The sequence below is a fragment of the Polypterus senegalus genome, chromosome 7 (assembly GCF_016835505.1).
Source record: "Polypterus senegalus isolate Bchr_013 chromosome 7, ASM1683550v1, whole genome shotgun sequence".
NCBI lineage: Eukaryota > Metazoa > Chordata > Cladistia > Polypteriformes > Polypteridae > Polypterus > Polypterus senegalus.
In genome coordinates this window covers 171,750,782-171,773,783 of record NC_053160.1, presented here as the reverse complement: position 1 = coordinate 171,773,783, position 23,002 = coordinate 171,750,782, and positions in this window count along the sequence as shown.

Genomic DNA, 23,002 nt, shown 5'->3' with positions numbered 1-23,002 from the left:
AATTCCTCTGTCTCTCTTAAGATAATTTTTTAGATAATTAAAATCACTTGATAAGCGTGTTCTTTTGATATTAATGTAAAGTTTTTATTCTAACTATAATTTGCTATATGGGTTGTATAATATCTCCTCAAGTCATCCCCTATGTCTGCAACTTTCTGCTGTAAGACAGATTTCTGTAGTAATATTTAGGACAACATTCTCTTGGATAAACGTGCTAAATACTTTTTGTATAGGCATTTTTCACTATTCATCTATGCACTGTATTAGAGTTACCACTTTAAATCCAAGAAAATGGGTCCTTATATATACAATCCACCCACAGACTGCAGAAATGCATCTAATCCCCTGTAATAGAAGGACAGTGAAAGAGTATTAAAGGCTTGATCGTACAATACAACTCTAAAGCAGTATCACTTGACACTAGGCCAAGATCACATAAAATGTAATCCCAGGCTTTGAACATGCCATTGTGATAGCCAGCGGTGAATAATCCTATACAGTTCCTAAAAAGAGTCGACATGCTTCATAATGCCTTGAGTGATCAATATAGTCCTGCATTTCTTAAATGTATAATCTGTGCAATGTTTAATATATACAGGACAAAATTTATACAGTTGGACATGATCGGCTTTGTTCTTCACAGATATTCACAGTAGTGTCCCCTTTAACACATTGACTGCTGGTCATTTATTTCCAAGATGCTGCAGTACAGGCCTATGCATATAGGATAAATAATGAACTCTATTTAAAATTTGTAAAAAGTATAAAGAAAGAACTGCATTAGAGAGCAACACTTTTATTATCAATAGGTACTCATCACTTTATTTTAACCAGCATCATGCCTAAAAGTCTCCATTTGAATGAGAGTCCTAGAAGGATGGCACCTCACAGAGTACAGGCTTAGAAGAATAAGTGATATGAATATAACACATTTCTTTGAACTGTCCACACTTGTTGTACACAGGATATTTGGTAGCTGGTGACTATTTGCACTCAGTGGGCAGAAAAATGTTTATGTAGTCCTGTCTTGATAGTCATTATTAGAGCCCATGATTTACCGCGGCATATTTTTTAAAATTCCGCTGCGTACCGCGGCACGGCAAATGCAGTACCAGAACTCCATAAGACTAATTCGTAACCCATGCAAAATAAATGCAATTTTTCTTATTCATAATCCTTAATAATAATCAATCATAATTCGTAATACTAATCAAATAGGTATTTTAAAGCGTTCACATCCGCACATTTTAATCCACAGACTTGCTTTAGGCAAACGATGCTGAAAAATATGTATTCTCAACAAACTATCGAATAATGTTTCTAAAGTTATTGTTTATTTATTGTTGAAGAAAACGGCACTGTAAGCTCGTAGGTTTTCTTGTGACAGAGAATATCGCAGTGGTGACAACACCGATCCATATTTTGAGAACGAACATTCCACATCAACAGAAGAGATCGGCAACGCAATGTAAACTTTAGCAAGAGATGCTAAGCGAGGCAGTCTGTCCTCTAAGGCACGCCAAAAAAGCAGTGATATCAGCTGGAATTACTTCACGAGATGCTATGTCCAGATAAGCTTGCCATTTATCTGCTGCAGCCATCATTGTTGGCACTGATTGTGCATGATCAGCAAGATTCTTCGATAAGAGTGGTAGCTGTCGTGGATCAAATATTCTCACAGATCTGAATAGGTCTATTGTCGGTTGTTTGGTTCCCACAAAATATTCTTCAAGTTTAGCATCAGCATTGTGCTTTGCATTTTATCAATATTCCACAAATGGTGAGATTTCATTCAGATTTGGTATTTTCCACGACAGTTAGGTTAATTCTGCGGCGTGGCGTTTTACCACTGCAAAATCCTAAATTCCGCGGTGTGGTATTAAATTCCACGGGCCGCAGTAAATCGTGGGCCCTAGTCATTATAAGTCGGATGCCTTGTGATGAAGAAAGGCCTTTGAGGCAGCAATGCGCATCAGTGCCAGAAACTACAAGTTGCACATCATCCAACTGATTGTCATTTGATCACTGTCATTATCATCAATACAGGAGAAAGTAGGGTGAAATGACACCTTTTATTGGCTAACTAAATAGATTACAAATGCAAGCTTTTGAGGCAGCTAAGGCCCCTTCATCATGCAAGGTGTTGGTTAAATCTTACCTGATGTCTGATGTCTTGCCTGATTTAGCAGCTCATTTCACCCTACTTTCTCCTGTATCGATCTATGGCTAACACGGTACAACACTCTATTGCTCTCATCATCAATATTCATCTTGCAACAAATCTAGTTGTTTCAAAATATCAGCAGCTTTATACTTTTTCTGCAACAACATAACTTCAGACTGTCTTTTTATAACAATATTTTCCGCAAACTGTTAAAAAAAAAATCTATGGATATGCACTAGATGGCAGCACTGTATTAGATAACAGAAGTGCGGCAACAAAGCTCACTAGCAAGCTGGCTGTGTCTGTAATGGCTGCATATTGAGATACGAGTTGTATTGCATGTCATGCCTTGACTGGCTCAATGAGGTACGATTTAACTCGTACCATGTGCTCAAAGTGTTCTTATTCATGTACTAATCTATTGGCAGTTCAGTCATTATTTAATACAGTGACATTCACAATTTCAATGGCTGTCTGACAAGGGGTTAACAGTAAATGCTGCTCAGTACAAGACAGGATACAGGTTATTAGGAAATTCAATGGAAAATATCCATTATAGTCAGAGTTCCTCATTTGCAATGAGACAGCGTATCTGCTTCCACTGTGGGAGGAAAGGGTTGTACTAATACAGAGAATAAGGAAAGAGCAGAATAAAGGAGATAATGGTGCTCTGGGGACACACAATTGCAAATCTGCAATAAGCAGGAGGACTTGGTATGTCTGACCACCTGCTTTGAGTGCTCCCTCTTTGACAGAAGGAATCCAGGTAGACAGAAGAAAGCACAAAGTAGAAAAACAGAGAGGTGGAGACCATATTGTTTATTAAACGGTGAGATTAAGCAAAACCCTGTGGTTCCCTAAATAGGGTGGGTGGACTGTGTTGCTTCACTAAGGAAAAGCATTCATCTAGAATACCTAAAACAATCACACAGAGTTGAAAGAACAGACTTGAGGTAGCTGAGAAGAGTCTCCATGTACAACACTGAACATCATTGTTTTCAACAGAAAAGGATGATTTGTAGAGATACAGTTTTATTATGGTGAATATGTATTTTCATGTTCTTTTCCAACTCCATATTAATAGTAATTCATTCTTAAATTGCTTATTTGTTGTTTCACGTTGTAACCATTGGGGGAATTAAAAAAATTCTTATGCATTATTTATTGGTCTGAAATCAAATTAAAGTAAATGCAATTTTAAAGGAGTTCATCTTTGAAATCTCTGCATTGTTAGATTTATATAAGACTTACATTTGTGCTTTGATAGGAGTTAATTAACTTTCCTCTGCTTTTAATTTAAGGCTTTTGTTATGTAGCTCAATGCTTCTTTGCTTTTTTTTAATGTGATTTTAACTCTGTGTTGTCTTGTTTGGTAGATTTTTCATTGAAATATGTCTTCCACTTCGATTTTCTCCAGAGCTAGGTGTTCAGAATACCTCTAGAATTTCTTAGTATACCAATAATTTTATTACTTACATTTACCATGTATCTGTAAGAACCATACATGAAATTAAATATTTAAACTTGTGGTGTCAGAAACCTCTAATTGTTTTTGTAAAGCTTTAAACTTATGGTCTGCTGATGGTGAACTTTGGAATCAGCTTAAACATGATATTTAAAAAATCAATAAATACGGATACATCAATTTTTTTTTTATTTTTGCCATTGACAGACACTTTAATAATTAACGAAATATGCCTCCATCCATTCATACATTTACTGAATTTGAATAGAAAAAACATTACTGTAATCACCAATCTAAAATCCTTACATCTTGAGTCTCAGAAGTAATATTATATTAGTAGTAGTATTGGTATTGTCAAACGTGCAAGGTAGTAAAAAAATTATTATTTTCAGGTTCAACCAACATTACCCACCTTCATGATAAACAAGAATGCATTAACATACAGTAAAGCCCCAATTATGGTAATGTGGTAATGAAGTAATGTGGACCAATGCTACCTCTGATAACCTAAAATTCAGATAAATAAATGTCCACAGCCATTTCAGATTAAAAATTATGGATATCAAAGAATTTGCCACTTTATATGGTACAGTATCACTTTTAAACTTCTTGTCATACCTTATTTGTGTTGGATTGGTGCTAACATTTTGACTTTGGTATCGATACCAGTTCTCAGACCTCCAGCCTGCCTGGTGCACCGCACAATTGATTGCCACCCTGGAGAAAAGACACAGAATGTATGTTCTATCCATCATAGTAGAGGATTTCTGAAGCACTGTTATGGTGGCCATTGGTCCTTCCTGACCAAAGCCCTTCGGTTACTAAGTTTGGCTGGATGTCCAACTTTAGGAAGAGTTTTGGTGGTTCCAAACTTCTTTTGTTTAACAGTTATTGTGACCACTGTACTCATGGGAACTCTGAAAGCTTTACAAATGGTTTTATTCCTTTGGCCTGATGTATGACTCAACAGAATATGAGTTCTACAGAGAAGTTATTGGACTTCATGGCTTAGTTTAGTCGTGACACACAGTGTGAATTGTGGGACCTTATATACTCAGGTACATGTGTGCCTTTCTAAATGGTGTACAATCAATTCAGTTTGCTACAGGTGGACTCCAATCAAGTTTTATAAACATCACAAGCAGAATTACAAGAAAACAGAATGCATCGAACCACAACTTAGAAGCAACGGGTCTGAATACTTATATAAATGAAAGAGTTCAGTTTGCGATATTTAATACATTTTTGAAAGCATATTTTCACTTTGGGTTACTGAATTAGGTTAGGCAGCATGCACTTGTACAGAGCATTGGTGCACCCACCTCACGACAAAACAGATTGTGATCCTAGTTGGAAACCCACCCCAGGCAGACACGCGGTCCAGTCCCACCCTCCGGAAATGACCCTATATCTGCCACAGCCATGTGTGAGTGTGGACTGATGGGCAAAAATGCCAAATATATCCATGTAAAGCAGGGATGGGCAGAGTCGTTCCTGTTAGGGCTGCAGGTATTTGTTTTAACCCAATGGCCTATTAAGGAGCACTTACTGCTCAAGTAACACTTCTGCTTCATTTTAGTTGTCTCGCTCATTAGATTAGATTTTGAACCCTTATTGTTTATTTTAGTCTTAAACAGCTATATTCTCAGTTTTTAATTGCTCCTTATTAGCAATAGGATGCAAATGACAAAGGAAAACAGCAGTTCTCCATTTAGCTTGTTTCCATTGACACCCATGTGTATTTATCGTGTATGTTTTATCTTGGTAGAGTAATATATATTGCTCTACTGTCCCCTATTGTATTATTAATATGTAGCCTTAGAATACCTAATCTCACAGACTTACCACTGTATATAACTTATCCCCACCTTCCCTTCTATATCTATAACCTCAGGCAATTAGATGTAGTAAAAAGACAAGCAGGAGTTAAGTTACACATAAAATAATGTATTACTGATAATATTCATAAATAATAACAAAATGCAAAGTACATTTGAATATTGGCAACCATACAACCTGATAAAATGGTGATGTGTAATTCAGGTGGCACACAGACTTGTAGTTACTTCAAATGTCTCTAGTTAAGGCATCGTTGGTGCTCAGCTTTCAGCCACATGTCTGTTCAATATGGCTGCTGAGCTGTGCTCTTCATTGTGTTGTCTTCATCATCACAGGTTAGCAAGAGTGATGCTTCTTTCATCATATGTTGGTAAGAGAGAGAGATGCTTCTTCATCATATATGGGTCAGAGAGAGAGAATGTGGTTGAGCAAGCAAATTTATAGGTTTTCTGTCCGACTCCCTACAGCGAATAGGATATCATGGTACTTGAAGGCCTCTGAAACAAGCCAATTCCAAACAGCCATACCTCAGACCAATGGGTGAAATAGAACATCTTATCTCCTGTCACCCCCCCCCAAGACCATATATTACACTAACCTGGCTTTGTGTGGGGGATGGGAGAAAAGACTTTAGCAAAGAAATGCTCATCAAACTGGTTTAAGACACATCCCCCAAATCCTGTCGTAAAATTACAAAGAAAAGTCGTAAAACATGGGGGGATAAACAAGAATGCCTCTCACCAAAGTAACACTAAATTACATTGGTTTGCCTAAATTATAAATAAAGACATACAAAACATTTATCAACTTATATGCAAAATCCCACATCACAACAGTGCACTATTTGGTTTAATTAAATACTTGGAAGGAAAGTGAAGAGAAAAAAGTGAAGGACTGAGAATTGCTCATCCGTTCAAATCATTTGGATGATATCCTTAGAGAGGAAAAAAAAACTCTAGGATAGGAGAATGACCTGACATGACAGAGTTAAAGCACTAACAAGCCATGCAGTTAAATTACTGGCAAGGATTGTTTTCAAATTAACCAACTGGGTTGAAACAAAAACCTGCAGCCACTGCGGCCCTCCAGAACTGACATTGCCCACCCCTGATGTAAAGTTAAATTTACAACACAGTAAAGTGAAGGGGTCTGAATACTTTCCGATTCCACTGAGTACAAATCCAGCAATGTGCTGCTTAATCGAGATGTTATGCCATTGAGGCCACATCTGATATGCTCAGTGCAGTTTTGAGGAGAGCTATTAGACTTATTCCTATACTGCCATTTGGACTGTGAGGAAAAACAAAGATTTAAAGGAAAAATAACAAAGATGTCACAAATGATAAAAACTGATGCCAACTGTTACTTTAAATTGGATTTTCAGCAAAGCTGCCACACACAACCAGAGGCCAGATTAGAGTAAACAAATATTTTTCTATGGTGATAACTTGATAAGTGGAAAAGTACTTTACAATGGGGTGGAAAGTAGCATTTTGGAGTAATCAAATGCATGCACAAGCAGGCAAGGAATTAGTAAATTAAGACTCTAATAAATTAACAAGTCCTATAAATTCCTGTTACCGCCAAATCCTTTTGTATATCCTTAAAGCACATACATGATGAATTACTCTTAAAACATCAACGTGCATTAACAAGATGGTGCAAAGAAAACCTTTATGGCTGCTCATCATTCATTGTTCTTCTCTAGATTTTTTACAAAAGCTTGTCAGGTACAGCTTACCAGGCCTCTGAGGTTGTACCTCACTAGTATTTAACAAGGGTTTGAATAAGAGAGCCAAGTGTCCCACTAAACATTCATTTTCTACATACTGCCTAATTTCAAACAGACTTTTTTATTTTTGTGAAATATCAATTTATAAGAAATTTGTGGCCCAAATAAAATATAAAATAATCTACTTGGCAAGAATCCTGTATGCCTGTGAAGCAGGGAAGCAGAAATGTAAAATATCTCTGTATAATTTGTCAGTCGCCATTTACCATGCACCAGAAACTGAAGATTTATGATAATGAAAACGCCAACATTCTATCAGGAATACTGCTGGCTGGCAGGTTTCAGATTTCTAAACAAAAAGCAGTTCTATTACATGAACTGATTTTCTCTCAATGCCCCAAGCAGCAAGTCAACAAATTAAAAGTAATCTGTGAGTATGCCCTTACATTTTTAGCACTAAAAAGTATTGTTTTTCTTGGCAGGTTATTGGCAGGTCATTCTTGCCTCTGGCCGTATCAATCATAATTATGGCAAAACACTTTGGTTTGCTGCTTACAAGAAGGAAAAAGCAAGAGAAATTTGACTTTCTGATCACATGGAAATGTATGGTAGGGTTAAATAATTTAAAATGCATTTTTGTCTGTGACCCCCCCACTGAGAATTGACTCAGAAGTCGCTAGTGGATATTGGATACCCATTTATTTTCAAATCACCTCTTCAGATACATGACAACAAGAGAGTTAACCAGTTATCACTGCTTCCTCACAGCACAAGCATCCGGAGTATGAAATCCACACCATTTTGTTGTTTGTAGGAATTTACATGTTTATCTGTCTGTGGGGGGACTTCTCCACTCCGGCATTCTCCTACATTCCCAGAAAAGGTTACATTATCTTAAATGATGATGTTAAATTTTCCTTGTGCTTGTGTGAGTGGGCCCTGTCATGGACTGGCATCCGGTGTAAGATAGATCGATAGATCTTTATTTGACCCCAGTGGGGAATGTGACTTTTTACAGAAGCTCTATGCTGTGGTGTGCTGGGGTGGTAACATCACTTCATGAGAAGCCCACTGAATCAACAAGCTAATTAAAAGGGCAAGTTCACATATAGGATGCACTCTGGACTTCCTGGAGGTTGTAGTTAAGGAGAGAATTAAAACAAAATCAAAGGCCATTATGAACAATTTTGCACATCCCCTCTGTGACATACTAACACTTTCAGACAATGAATCATTCCGCAGAATTGTGTCAAGAAATGCTATGGGCGCTTCTTTTTACTATCTGCAATACGTTAGCATAATGCCTCACTGAGACTGGGATATCCAAGTCAGAAGTTTTCTTTCTTTTTAATTTTTTTGCTTTTAAGTCAATCTGGTGTGAGTTCAGACCATAATCTAACTATCTATCTTTCTCTGCCATTCTTCTTTGCAAATCCTCTCATGTTCTGTCAGGTTGGATAAAGAACATCTATCTATGTATTTATTTGTTTAAAGAACCTCTTTAGAAATGCACATTTCTTCTGGGGACAAATTTTTTCTATCTATCTATCTATCTATCTATCTATCTATCTATCTATCTATCTATCATAGCATAGTGAAGAGAAACCATATTTTCATAAGTGTTATGATTTTCCACAAAATACCCCACAAAATGGAGGGAAGCAAAATAAAAACCTGTGTCACATACAATTATGAAATTTAATTAATTTAAAACAAAGAAGACAAAAATACAAAAAGGGATAATTACAAGCAACGGTGGAATAAGGTAGATAATTACAAAAGGGAAAAAAAGCGCAGTAACATCAAAATAAAAAGAGGCAACATGGGAAGAGAGGCTTAAATTAATAATATATTTCAAAATTAAAACATAACAAAGAAGCAATATAAAAGCAGAAGACAAAAGGTGTAAATTGTACTGACTCCTGAGGCAGACTTTAAGAGTTGTGTTTAGGACTGGAAGACAGAAGAAAAAAAATTAACTTAATGACAAGAAAAAGGCTGGAACCAATAGACGAAAAGATGAAAGAACTATAGCCAACATACCACCCAAATAGTCAAGGTCAAAAATGTATGTAAATGTTTTTATTGTAAATTCAATCCAAAGTCTCTAACAATTTTCCAGAAACTCAAACAATTAAATACTGTTGCTGTCAATAACATCATACTGACATGACCTTCTGCTTCTCCCCCAGCAACCCACCGCTGTGTCCTGAAGATTAAAAATCAAAGTGATAGTGTACATGTCAAAACCAAAATAATGCTGCAGCAGAATGGTACTGCCAATCTAACAGTACACAATACATACAGTGCATCCAGAAAGTATTCACAGCGCATCACTTTTTCCACATTTTGTTATGTTACAGCCTTATTCCAAAATGGATTAAATTCATTTTTTTCCTCAGAATTCTACACACAACACCCCATAATGACAACGTGAAAAAAGTTTACTTGAGATTTTTCCAAATTTATTAAAAATAAAAAAACTGAGAAAGCACATGTACATAAGTATTCACAGCCTTTGCCATGAAGCTCAAAATTGAGCTCAGGTGCATCCTGTTTCCCCTGATCATCCTTGAGATGTTTCTGCAGCTTAATTGGAGTCCACCTGTGGTAAATTCTGTTGATTGGACATAATTTGGAAAGGCACACACCTGTCAATATTAGGTCCCACAGTCAACAGTTCATGTCAGAGCACAAACCAAGCATGAAGTCAAAGGAATTGTCTGTAGACCTCCGAGACAGGATTGTCTCGAGGCACAAATCTGGGGAAGGTTACAGAAAAATTTCTGCTGCTTTGAAGGTCCCAATGAGCACAGTGGCCTCCATCATCCATAAATGGAAGAAGTTCGAAACCACCAGGACTCCTCCTAGAGCTGGCCGGCCATCTAAACTGAGCGATCAGGGGAGAAGGGCCTTAGTCAGAGAGGTGACAAAGAACCCAATGGTCACTCTGTCAGAGGTCCTCTGTGGAGAGAGGAGAACCTTCCAGAAGGACAACCATCTCTGCAGCAATCCACCAATCAGGCCTGCATGGTAGAGTGGCCAGATGGAAGCCTCTCCTTAGTAAAAGGCACATGGCAGTCCGCCTGGAGTTTGCCAAAAGGCACCTGAAGGACTCTCAGACCATAAAAGACAAAATTCTCTGGTCTAATGAGACAAAGATTGAACTCTTTGGTGTAAATGCCAGGCATCACGTTTGGAGGAAACCAGGCACCACTCAATACCAGGCCAATACCATCCCTACAGTGAAGCATGGTGGTGGCAGCATCATGCTGTGGGAATGTTTTTCAGAGGCAGGAACTGGGAGACTAGTCAGGATAAAGGGAATGATGACTGCAGCAATGTATATAGACATCCTGGATGAAAACCTGCTCCAGAGCGCTCTTGACCTCAGACTGGGGCGACAGTTCATCTTTCAGCAGGACAACGACCCTAAGCACACAGCCAAGATATCAAAGGAGTGGCTTCAGGACAACTCTGTGAGTGTCCTTGAGTGGCCCAGCCAGGGCCCAGACTTGAATCCGATTGAACATCTCTAAAGAGATCTTAAAATGGCTGTGCACCAACGCTTCCCGTCCAACCTGATGGAGCTTGAGAGGTGCTGCAAAGAGGAATGGGCGAAACTGGCCAAGGATAGGTGTGCCAAGCTTGTGGCATCATATTCAAAAAGACTTGAGGCTGTAATTGCTGCCAAAGGTGCATCGACAAAGTATTGAGCAAAGGCTGTGAATATTTATGTACATGTGCTTTCTCCGTTTTTTTTATTTTTATTAAATTTGCAAAAACTTCAAGTAAACTTTTTTCACGTTGTCATTATGGGGTGTTGTGTGTAGAATTCTGAGGAAAAAAAATGAATTTAATCTATTTTGGAATAAGGCTGTAACATAACAAAATGTGGAAAAAGTAATGCGCTGTGAATACTTTTCAGATGCACTGTAAAGTGGCGGCAAAACAAAAGTAAAATAATATATGTCATAACCCAAAGATTACATATATGAATTTAAGCGATCCATTGCAAAAACTGGAGAAACAAATTGTAAGTAAACTCTATCCAAACCCCTGATTCATGACAAACAGAAACAAATCCAAAAATATCAAAAAGGACCAAAGAGAAAAACTAAATCTGGAACCAAAAGTAAAAAAGACAAAATTCCAAAAGTCATAACGAAGTATTTCAGTGTCACCCCATCTGAAGAGTGATAGGATAAACTGTTTATAGCCTCCAAGTCCTGAAGTGACGACTAACTGCAGCGCCTCTGGCCCAATGTCTAACTAACCCCCCATCAAAGACATTTAAACAATTTACATAATCACCTAATCATCCCAGACAGGATATACGAGGTGTGGCAGAAAAGTAATGAAACTAATTTTTTATTTACCAAAGTTTTTATTTTTTTCAAACATCAATGTTATCCCCTTCAAAGTAGTTCCCTTGGGCAGCTACACACCGATGGAGACGTTGTTCCCACTGTTGGTAGCAGCGCTGGAAGTCTTCAACCGGTATGGTCTTCAGCATGTCCATTACACTCTTTTGGATGTTTTCTAAATTCCCAAAATGACGTCCTTTGAGGACATTTTTCAGTTTAGGAAAAAGGAAAAAGTCACACGGACTGAGGTCAGGTGAATAAGGGGGCTGGGGAACCACAGGAATGCCTTTTGAGGTCAAAAATTCTGTTATGGAGAGGGCAGTGTGACATGGGGCGTTGTCATGATTGTCATGATCCATTTGTCTGCAATGTCTGGTCTCACGCGAATGACCCTTTTTCTAAACCTTTCAAGGACGTCTTTATAAAAAAACTTGGTTGACAGTTTGTCCTGGAGGAACAAATTCTTTGTGGACGATTCCCCTTTTGTCAAAAAAACAAATTAGCATTTATTTGATCTTCGTTTTGCTCATTCGAGCTTTCTTTGGTCGAGGAGAGTTTGCAGTGTGCCACTCCTGACTTTGCCTCTTGGTCTCGGGATCGTATTCAAAAATCCATGATTCATCACCTGTGATCACACGACTAAAGAAATCTTGGCCATTAGCGATTCTGTCAAGAAGATTAAGACACTTGTTTTTTCGATTGTCCTTCTGCTCAATTGTGAGTTTTTTCTGCATCATTTTGGCACAGACCTCTTGCATGTGCAAATGTTCAGTCAAAATTTGATGAACGGTAAATCTGTTCAAATTTTATTGTTCACTCAACATTCTTAATTCTGATCTCACAAGAGTGTTCACACGTTCGATGTTTTCATTGGTTTTCGAAGTTGAAGGCCTCCTTGAAATGTGTTCATCTTCAACGTGTTTTCTGCCTTCCAAAAATGATTTGTGCCAGCGAAAAACTTGAGCTCGGGATAAAGAATGTTCCCCATAGGCCTGTTTTAACTTTTCAAACGTCACACTTGCCGATTCTCCAAGCTTAACACAAAATTTAATGGCACAACGTTGCTCCAAATTCCGCTGTTTCATTTTGCGTGACGCACAACCAAAAACACAACTTCGCTAATAGCAGTCACAAAAATCACGTAGTTAACGGAAGGAGTTGAAACTCGCACTGAGCTATGGGAGGGTACTGATACACGTGCTCTATCAAGGACAACAGCGCAGTGTTGCCAGATCGCTTGCAGTGTTGCCAGTCTCATTACTTTTCTGCCACACCTCGTAAACAAAACTAGATCAAATAACTGACAGGAGACAATAAATAATTAAATTAACAAAAAAAAAAAGTGTGCCAAGACAATATTGGAAAAAAGTATAACCTTTTCATTTATTTATTTTTTTACATTTTTGTATAATGCTATTCATGGAAAACACCATCACAAGACATTTATGTATTTGAACACAGAACATTAAAAATGTATGAATGAAGGAAAACACCCCACTGGTAGTAGTTGTCAGTGGTACAGATGTTTCATTTTTATATTCTGAATGCTTTTTCTAAATAGAACACCTTGCAAAATTTGTCACCACATAGCGTAGGTGTAGTGAAAGTCGAGACTTGTCAATTGCAGTGTCAATTCTCAAGCTGAATCACACCCTGTTTAACAATTCTGTGTAGGGTGGGTGGTGCAGAATTAAATATTAATAATTCAGCCAAACACAAGAGTTATTCAAAGGTGAGTGATTTTTAAATTCACACTACATGGAATTACCACATTGCAAAGTTGCAAAATTCTAAACGGAAATAAAAGCAATTAAAATATCAACCTTGCTCCTGGGTAAACTAGAGCTATTAATGATTATGTCAAAAATACTTTATGGAATCTCAGGCAGGTATTGTATTTTTCTTTGTCATTAACTTTAAATTGAAAAAAAAAAATATTCTACACTTATTAGATCCAGCTCACAAAACAGAGTAACAGATTGAATATCACAAAAGAAGAATGGCTAAATTTCACAGTAATTTAATTTTTCCACACACACGTGTGTAGAGACATGAAGCATGAAAAGCTGATTCCTTCATATTCCTAATAATTTATTCTAAATATTGTCACATAGTGTCAAAATGTTTCCCAACAGCATCAAGCAGAAGACAGCAGCCTGTCAGTTCACCAGAGGTCCCACTCGTGCATGATCAATTCAGAGAAAGTGTTAATTGCATCATGTACATCTTTGGGATGTGGGAGGAAACCAGAGTACCTAAAGAAAGCCTACATGAACATAGGGACAACACACAAACTCCACAAAGAAAGTGTTCAAGTATGGAATAGAAACCTGGACACTAAAGCTGTAAGACAAGAAAGCTACATACAGTACCACTGTTGAAAAAGAGTATGCTGTAATAGAGATCTCGTCCTAGTAGTTGCTCTAACATAAGACCAATGAAAACAAAAATACAATGGTGGAGGTGTTGTATAGCGGGTACATGGCTCACAAAAAATGGCCATTTTAATAATTAAGTAATGAACACATTCGTACTGGGGAGTGGGAGTAGGTGAGAGTAGTCTGCCAAAGACGCCCTGTCTCCAGGTTGGTGAGAGGCAGTCAGCCTTCCGAGTGTTGCCCTGAGAGCATGTGCAGGCATTCTGAATGCCTTATTATCAGCCGTTGGTGGCAATTAGGCAATCGCACCAGCCTATAAAGTGGAGTGCAAAAATAAGAATAAGAAGAGTCAAGAAATATGAATAGAGGTTGAAAGACAGGAGAAGTAGCAGACAGGAGAAAGAGACAGAAAACAGGCCAGTGTAATGTATAAAAGTAGTTGGACGGGAGTGAAGCCCTAAGAGGAGCGTGTGGCCATCGCTCAGGAAGGGGGTTGTGGGTCACTCCTGTTAAACGTTTTGGGAGCAGGATCGACCAACTTGCTCAAGAGGTACTTTCACCGGGTGGAGCCACTGGCAGTGGTGGAAGTACAGAGTACCTGTGCTGGGTGGAGCCTGGATTGGCAGCAGTTTGGGTGAAGCAGGGCTTGGTGGTTGCCCGTGGATACCATGGGATTGGCAGCAGGGAACACGGGCCTGATGAGAATAGAATAAACCGGAGAAGCCACACACAATACCATACAAATCCTCTCTAGGCACCCTGTTATATGCTTTCTCTAATTCTGCAAAGACACAATGCATCTCCTTCTGGCCTTCTCTATATTTCTCCATCAACATCTTCAGAGCAAACATCATATGTGTAGTGCTCTTTCTTGGCATGAAACCACATTGCTTCCAATACTCTGTTCCATCAAACTTTATCCCTCTGTACTTATTACAGTTCTGCACATCATTCTTAAAAATCGGTACCAGTACACTTCTTCTCCACTCCTCAGGAATCATCTCACATTCCAAGATTCTGGTTAAAAACTGCACTGTAATCTCACCTAAAAACCTCCATGCTTCCACAGACCAATGGCCTATTCATTCTTCATTCTGTTCATAGCTATCCTTACTAAAAACTCCACTGCCATCTCTCCTAAAATTCCCCTAGTTACCCAAAATGAGTTAATCACTGGCAGGACAAGTCCAGTAAATTTCTCCTTGGCTCAGTGATGTGATGGTGTGGTAATGTTGGGCCAAAGTTATACAGACCCTTGAAGTTCCTTGCTATTTAATGTTTTACAGAATATGTAACTCTGCAGATTGGTATTGTCTGTGGGTATTAGATTTTGATGGTACTGTAGAAGTATATATAGCAACTGGAGGGTTCCCCCCTCCTCGCTTCGCTCACCAGCCACTTCACATCTCTGCTACTCACATTGTGAAGAGGGGTGCTGAACGTACCCTAAGGAGACGCAGTCGTTCCTCCAAAACCCCCTCTTAAATGGTGATACAATGGGAAACAAATACAGTTTTTTTTTTTTACCTCCTCTTTGCTCGATCAGCTGCTGGATTGTTTCTGCTGTGCCCTGTGATCTGCATCTCGCGCATCACTTCGAACATTTAAAAGCCTGTACAGTAGCTGTCCTACTCTTTGTCTTTTATTTACGGCCCCGAACATGGTTAAATCTTTTGGCACAAAGTCCTGTCTCGCGGGACGCATGTTCTTGATATTTTTAGTTTATAATTTAAAACCGGAATAAGAATCTGAAAATCTAACAACATCACATTTGAAAAGTGACATACAAACGTCACCGTTGCACTTTTAGGTTTGTGATTTTATATATATAGAGTAGATTTGAATGATTTCAAAAAGTATTGTTTTTATATTGGTTAAAATGGCAGTTTTTCATGTGTTATTGCTAACATCGTCTTGTTCAGAGAAAAAGAGCTGGACTGGTGCTATTAAATGGAATGATGTTTTATAAGAATAAATAGTTTAAAGCCACACTAGATTGTATGGTCTCCCTGAGTTTGTGTGGGTTTCCTTCCACAGTTCAAAGGCATGCAGGTTAGGTTGACTGGTGAGACCAAATTTGCCCCGATGCGTGTGTGTGTTCACCCTGTGATAATCTGGTAACCTGTCCAGAGATAGTTCCTACATGAGCCCATTACTTGCTGGGATAGACTCCGGGTAATCCACAGAACCACCCTGAATAAGTAGGTATTGAAAACAGATGTATGGACGAGTAAGGGATGGATTGCTTTTTTCAGTTTCCTGACCAAATTTGGGCTCCCTAGCTGTTGGGCCAATGCTTCACCAGTAAGACCTGCACTGGTCCAATACCATCCTCTGGGAAAGAGTATAGGATACTGATTTGGATCTTAGTCTACTTACAGTTACTCTCTCTTGCTTGGTTTTGTCTTGTTCTCTGTTGCTTTTGATGCTTGTCCCTACTAATCATACTTATTTGAATTATAACTTGTTTTGTAAGTCACCTTGAATAAAGGTGTCTGCTAAATAAATAATGACAATGATGATGATAGCCTCCTGCTGTATTCTTCTGATTAACTATATTATTGTAAATAAAACTGGAGGGCCATTAATACATTATGTTACTTTGAAGTAGTAATTAGAGCAGTCTTTGTAATCAAATTAAGTATACTATTGAGACTGGTAAACATTTACACTCTAATTTTTAGTTTGCTAATATAGCAGCAATGAAACCCTTTTCATATTAATTACATTAATTACCTTTATTTCAAGACTATATCCTCTATGTAAAGTGTATATCATATACTTGCTTCAGTTAATAATGATAATGAATTTCCTCAAAGTTAAATTCTATTGTTTCTCTCATTTTTGACTACTTATGGATTTACTCTCATGCACTGCATTTAGCAGTGAATTACAAAAGAGCAACAGCCCAACGAAAGTAACAAACAGCAAAGAGAAATAAGCCCCTTGATGGATAGCAGCATTCAGTTGTTAAGGGGAAACTGTACCGTAAGTCTTCACTGAGGATTAAATGATTTTGTCATATTATATTTATCTTTCCTCGATGAACTTTAATCCTTCTTATTTTGAGTTTTCTTTATTCGGTCTCACCCGTATTTAACTGTTCTTCTCTTATTTGTTGTTTATTGATCATTTCTTTGTGCACTATCATTTAGAATAATATCTTGGCTCTGTCGTGTACTGAAGCATGAATTATCTGAACAGCTCTTTTAGGCACTCTTGCTTTTTATATTTCCTCCAGGACATATAGAAATACGTTTCTATTTTATGAAAGTACTTTGAAGGAAGATATTTGAAAGATAATTCCAGGATACTCTTTAAACTTAACAATAAAATTTTTTGATTTGCTAATTCCACCACCATGACAACAAAAGCCTGCGGTACAATAAGTGTCATCGGCTTTGGAGACATATAAACTTGCTCTTTTGCACGTTTTATTACATAACCATTTAAAAAAAATGACAAAAAAGAATTTCACTTTTCATTTGTGCGTGTGTTACTTATATGATTAACATGAGGTTCCTTCCAGTTGAATCAGATTTGTCAGTAAGTAAAGCATGGGGCCTGCAGGGGGTGCTCCAGCTCCCCACACCCAACGCAAGCAGAAACAGACACAAGTCCAGCACAACACAGAGGTTTTATTGTCTTGTGGGAATCTCTTCCCTAATCATTTCACACAAATCAGCACAGTTACAAAAGCACAAGTTCAGTACAGCACACAACACTCTCTGTCTTTGCCTTCTTTCTCTCTTCCTCTCACTGTCAATCCACCAACACTCCTCCTCCAGCAAACTTCATCTTCTCTCTCCCAACTCTGGCTACCAGAACAGCAGGAACTGGCTCCTTTTCTCGTGCAGCGTGGTCCATTAGCATGGTTACCCCTCGGTGGCACCCATGGAACCCAAAGGTACTGTGCCAAACTCCAACTCCCATGAAGCCCTGTGGGAATCTAAGGCTCCATTGCAACCCAGGGGGGAATGCCTTCTAGTGTTCCAGGGGAGATAATGCCCTGTGCATATTCTCTCCTCCGGTCCCATCATTTACGAAGGTGTCCTGGCCAGGTAGGGGCCCTGGCTGTCCACCACAGACAAGAATGATAGGTATATTGATGATTCTAATTTGACTTTGTGTGAGTGAGTAAGTTTAGGTGTGTACTGTATATGACTGTGACCCTCAACAGACTGAGTTGACTCCTGCCATACAGTCAGACCTTCCAGGATTGGGCACAGGCTTCCCACAATAACACCTAACTGGAACAGTGAGTTACACGTCCCATAGATATTCAGAATGCAATGTGATATCCATCTGTGTCTATTACATATTAAAAATTCTCTGCATCCTAAGGAACAACAGTATTTAACCTAAAATCATAAAACATACCCCTTAGCAAGAGTTCTAAAGATGTAAAATACCAATCTTTGTGCTTAAATAAAATTTGCTTTGACATCTCCGTTAAGCCAGGTTATGAGAGCCTTTTAAATGCATCTATTTGGTTCAGAACAGCAGAAAAGCAAAGATGAATTATGAAAGAGTTTTTTAATTAAAAGGCCAAATCACCTCTGATCAGTTGAAACATAAACCAACATGGACTGAATTTGACATTCATGTTTTAAACCACACAAACATTTAAAAAATGCAGTACAGTAAAATGCCTTCTTGATGAAGGATTTCATTTCAGGCTCTTCCTAATAAAATATTCTGAATAAATTTAAAACCTAATGGGTACAGGCATGGCAGCTTTTGAAAATCAGCTCTCAGGAGACCCAAACCCATCTGGTTTCAATTTCTTTGAAATCATTACTTAAGTGGTGGGCAAATTATATTCCCCTCTATGTCTCAGACACATCTTTGATTTCTAATAGCTTCCTATCAGTCTTTGATTAAATTGTTTAATCGTTATAAGAAAAGTCTCAGAAGTCATTTTAAATGATACAGATTCAGTAATAATGATATTTCAATGCCATCAGACACTTTGATCAGCTTTATTGATGGGCTATTTTCCTAAAATTGAAAATTTGTTACTTTTTACATTTTGGGAGTTAGGTTTCTTTATATAGTAGTGCTTTGCAAAGTTGGTCAGTCCCATTGAATTCAGTTTAATTCCATTTATTTTAGTGTCGAACACTTCACTCAATGCAGGTGCAGAAAATTTTAGAAGTTCTCAGGTAAATTGCAAGTATACATTTTACAAATTGCTAAATACAAAGTTAGTATAAATACAGATAATGATTTGTTTATACACACAGGAAAACAAAGTAGTTTGAAACTGCCTAACATAAATGGAAACCAACAATATCTGTCTATTTATTAACTATTACACTATGGCTAGTTGACATTGGAGGAGAGGAAAACAAAAACTCCAGTCTGAAGCACCCCCTGGAGAAAAGAAACCTCTGGGGAGTTCACGGTCAGTTATAACAGACAAAGTCAGGCACAGTCACAGCCCTAAACCTCTGGGGAGTTCACGGTCAGTTATAACAGACAAAGTCAGGCACAGTCACAGCCCTGTGGTTGTATGCATAAAAAGGTTTGAAATGTGTGTACACAGCTTTCAATGCAAAATTTGAAATTTATAAAAGAAACCTTGATAAAGAACATGTGTATATTTATGGTAAATCTGACCCATCTGTACACAACATTTCAGAGAAACTGAGAAATAGCAACAGCCTGAATCAAGTAAGGAAATTCTGCCAAAGCAGCTAAATGACAACTCATGCCATTAGTAGAGCGTTCTTTGATGTGACAAACATATTACATCTCAAAAGTGATAATTATGATGTACAAACTGTATTTTAGTTCCATTTAATGAGGGTCAATGCTTTTCATCAGTTTAATAAGTTTCCTTTTATCACTTCTCAAGGAACTGGTTGACGGTCAGGAATATCTCAGCCAAGCTTCCCTCCATCATACCATCTGTGTTGGAAGCTATTAACCGACTGACGAGTCACTAAATTAAGTTTTCATATGGTGTGGGTGTACATACATAGAGCATAAGTTTTTGGCAACATAAAAAAGCAATTTGCAGCATTGTTTGTTTGTCTCCTAATGTAATCACAACACTTGACAGGACTCATATTGTAGGAAGTACATCTAGCGAGGCTGATGCTGCTTTCATTAACCGTAAGAAGTTACATTCCATTAATGCAGAAGTCATCTGTGATGCCGAGATAAGAATGACAAACATTGTGGCTCAGTGGCCTGGGTCAATCCATGATTCATTTATTTTGAGCCAAAGTAGCTTTGTCAAACGTGATGGTGCTATAATTGGTGGCTGTCTTGTTGTTACAGTGAACCCTCAATTTCTCATATGGCCTGTACTATTCATTATAACAGAAACCATGTCATTAAATGTGCCAGGTGATAGCGACTACCCACTCAGATGCTAGCACCATATGCTTTTTCAAAACCCCAGAACTCAGAGGAAAGGCGCTATGCCAACAATGATGGATGGATTAAAAGGCAGAAGTCTACATGACCATCATCACCAAGCCCTTCCATGAGAACCCTAAATCCAAAGTGGACTGTTTCATTTATGTTAGGTAGAATGCCCAGAGGGGACTGGGTGGTCTCATGGTCTGGAATCCCTACAGATTTTATTTTTTCTCCAGCCGTCTGGATTTTTTTTGTTTTTTCTGTCCCCCCTGGCCATTGGACCTTACTCTTATTCGATGTTAATTAATGTTGATTTATTTTGTTTTCTTATTGTGTCTTTTATTTTTCTATTCTTTATTATGTAAAGCACTTTGAGCTACTATTTGTATGAAAATGTGCTATATAAATAAATGTTGTTGTTGTTGTTATAATGCTGCATGTAATCTTGAGCTCTCAGTTATGGAGTGCAGCCAAATACTCTTAAATGCTGATGACAGGTTCTTAATGTGTCAGTAGAGAGGCTGCTCTACCAGCCTATGAAATCCTGCAGCATTGTGATTGCAAATTTATCAGGTTCATTACCATGCTCCATATATGGTTGTTTCATGTTCACGTACACCCTTCAAAAAATGATTGTAATTTATAAAGGTAAATTGCATAGAAATCTGTGTATAGCAGGTTTTATAAATCAGGCTTGTTTGGTTGATTTCATTTTTTTTTCCCGCTTGAATAAAGGCAGAGTTTCATATATTAGACCCCTGGGGACCATGGGGAACTAGTTGCCCACCTCCTCCTTTGCATTCTACAGCAGTGTCTGTTCCAGGCTGTCTAATCTGAGGGCTAAATCTTTCCATCCATTAATTCCAAGACTCCCAGTACATGAAATGACTGTTCCATGGGCAGAACAACTTCGAAGTAGAGCTGTGGCACCAAGTGTCACATCAAGGTACCAAGAAGAGATACAGAATAATGGAGGGTTAGAAACCATTTATAGTTATTGTATTAATTATATCACTCCATTATAAAAAAGAATCCTGGGATGAGACTTTCTCAGAGATAAGTTCAATTCCTGCAAGAGATAAATTCAGGTCCTGTGAGACAAGACTTTTTGCCAAGAGATTCTGACAAGTCCCACACTCCTCTCAAACATTTACAACCATGCCTACGGTCCAATCACTTCTCATTAATGTGAATGTTAGTATCAGACACAGTTCCTGCGCTCTCAGCTCCAAGCGGGGTCAGAAATAAAAAACAAAGAGTAGAAGTCAAAGTAGAATGTCATAAAGGGGTTCAAAACCATTAGCGAGATACACATGCAGAGCAGGTTAGAGATTATAAAAAGTAGTAAAATTCAAAAGTCTCAAAAACTGATAGTAAAGATCGCATTAGTGCTAACAAATGGAAATTATTACTCTGTGAAATAACGGAACAGTGAAAAGAGATAGAATATATGGACATAGATGATATGACAGAAGTATGTAGTTATTGTTCGGCTTTAAGCTTTAAGTCAGAGTCTTGTAGATCGTCTAATTTGTGATGCCATCAGGGAAAAGTAGTGTTTCTTCCCAATGAAGAGGTGTATCTGTGAGAATTATAAGATCTGTTGTTTGGTGAAAGTGAAATCCACATACGCAAGCAGCAGAGATGCAAAGTGGCTGCCTTGCCCACTGTCCACTCACTTCTCATTCGTTTGAATCCTATTGTCAGACGCAGTTCCTGCACTCTCAGCTCCATGTGGGGTCAGAAATAAAAGGCAAAGAGTAGAAGACAAAGTAGAACGTTGTAGAGAGTTTCAAAAACGTTGGCACAATACACATGCAGAGCAGGTTAGAGATTATGAAAGTACTAAAATTCGAAAGTCTCAAAAAACTGATAGTAAATATCGCATTAGTGCTAACAAATGGAAATTATTACTCTTTGAAATAACGGAACAGCGAAAAGAAATCGAATATATGGACATAGGTGATATGACAGAAGTATGTAGATATTGTTTGGTTTGACTTGTAGATTATCTAATTATTGTTGCCAACAGGGAAAAGTAGTGTTTCTTTCCAATGAAGAGGCCTAACCACGAGAATTAAAAGATTTGTTGTTTGGTTAAAGTGAAATTCACATACGCGAGCGGCGGAGACTCAAAGTGGCTGGCACATAATGCAGGCCGTGGGGTTGGCGAGTGAAGTGAACAGGGGGCAAACCCCCCTAGTTTTCATATAAATGACTAATAAACACAGATGCAATATGCAGAGCTAATCAGAAACTTTAGTCATACATTCATGTATTTTGTATTTTATTAAATGGTAAATTATGCTTGCAGCCTTAGTGGATAACAAGCTGAAGTTAGTTTCCCAAGAGGATTGTAATGCTAAGCATTTTGTTAACTTCACTTTAAGATTGTCTGTTAATTAATAATTGATTTCTATAATTGTTCTGAAAGAAAGTGGTACTTAAATGTTACTAGACAACCATCTCAGTATTGTTCTGGGAAGAAATGTGAAACAGGAGATGTAAAATGTGCTACTGAAACGTGGCCACAATACAGGTAGAGGTCAGAATCAAGAGTAGAGACAGAGATGTTAAAGCAGAAGGCCAAAGACAAAATCAAATTTGAGACAAAAGAAGAGTTTTCAGAAATCTAACACTTGAATAAAAACTATCGCTAAGTTGTTTGCAAGATTCATAAAAGTG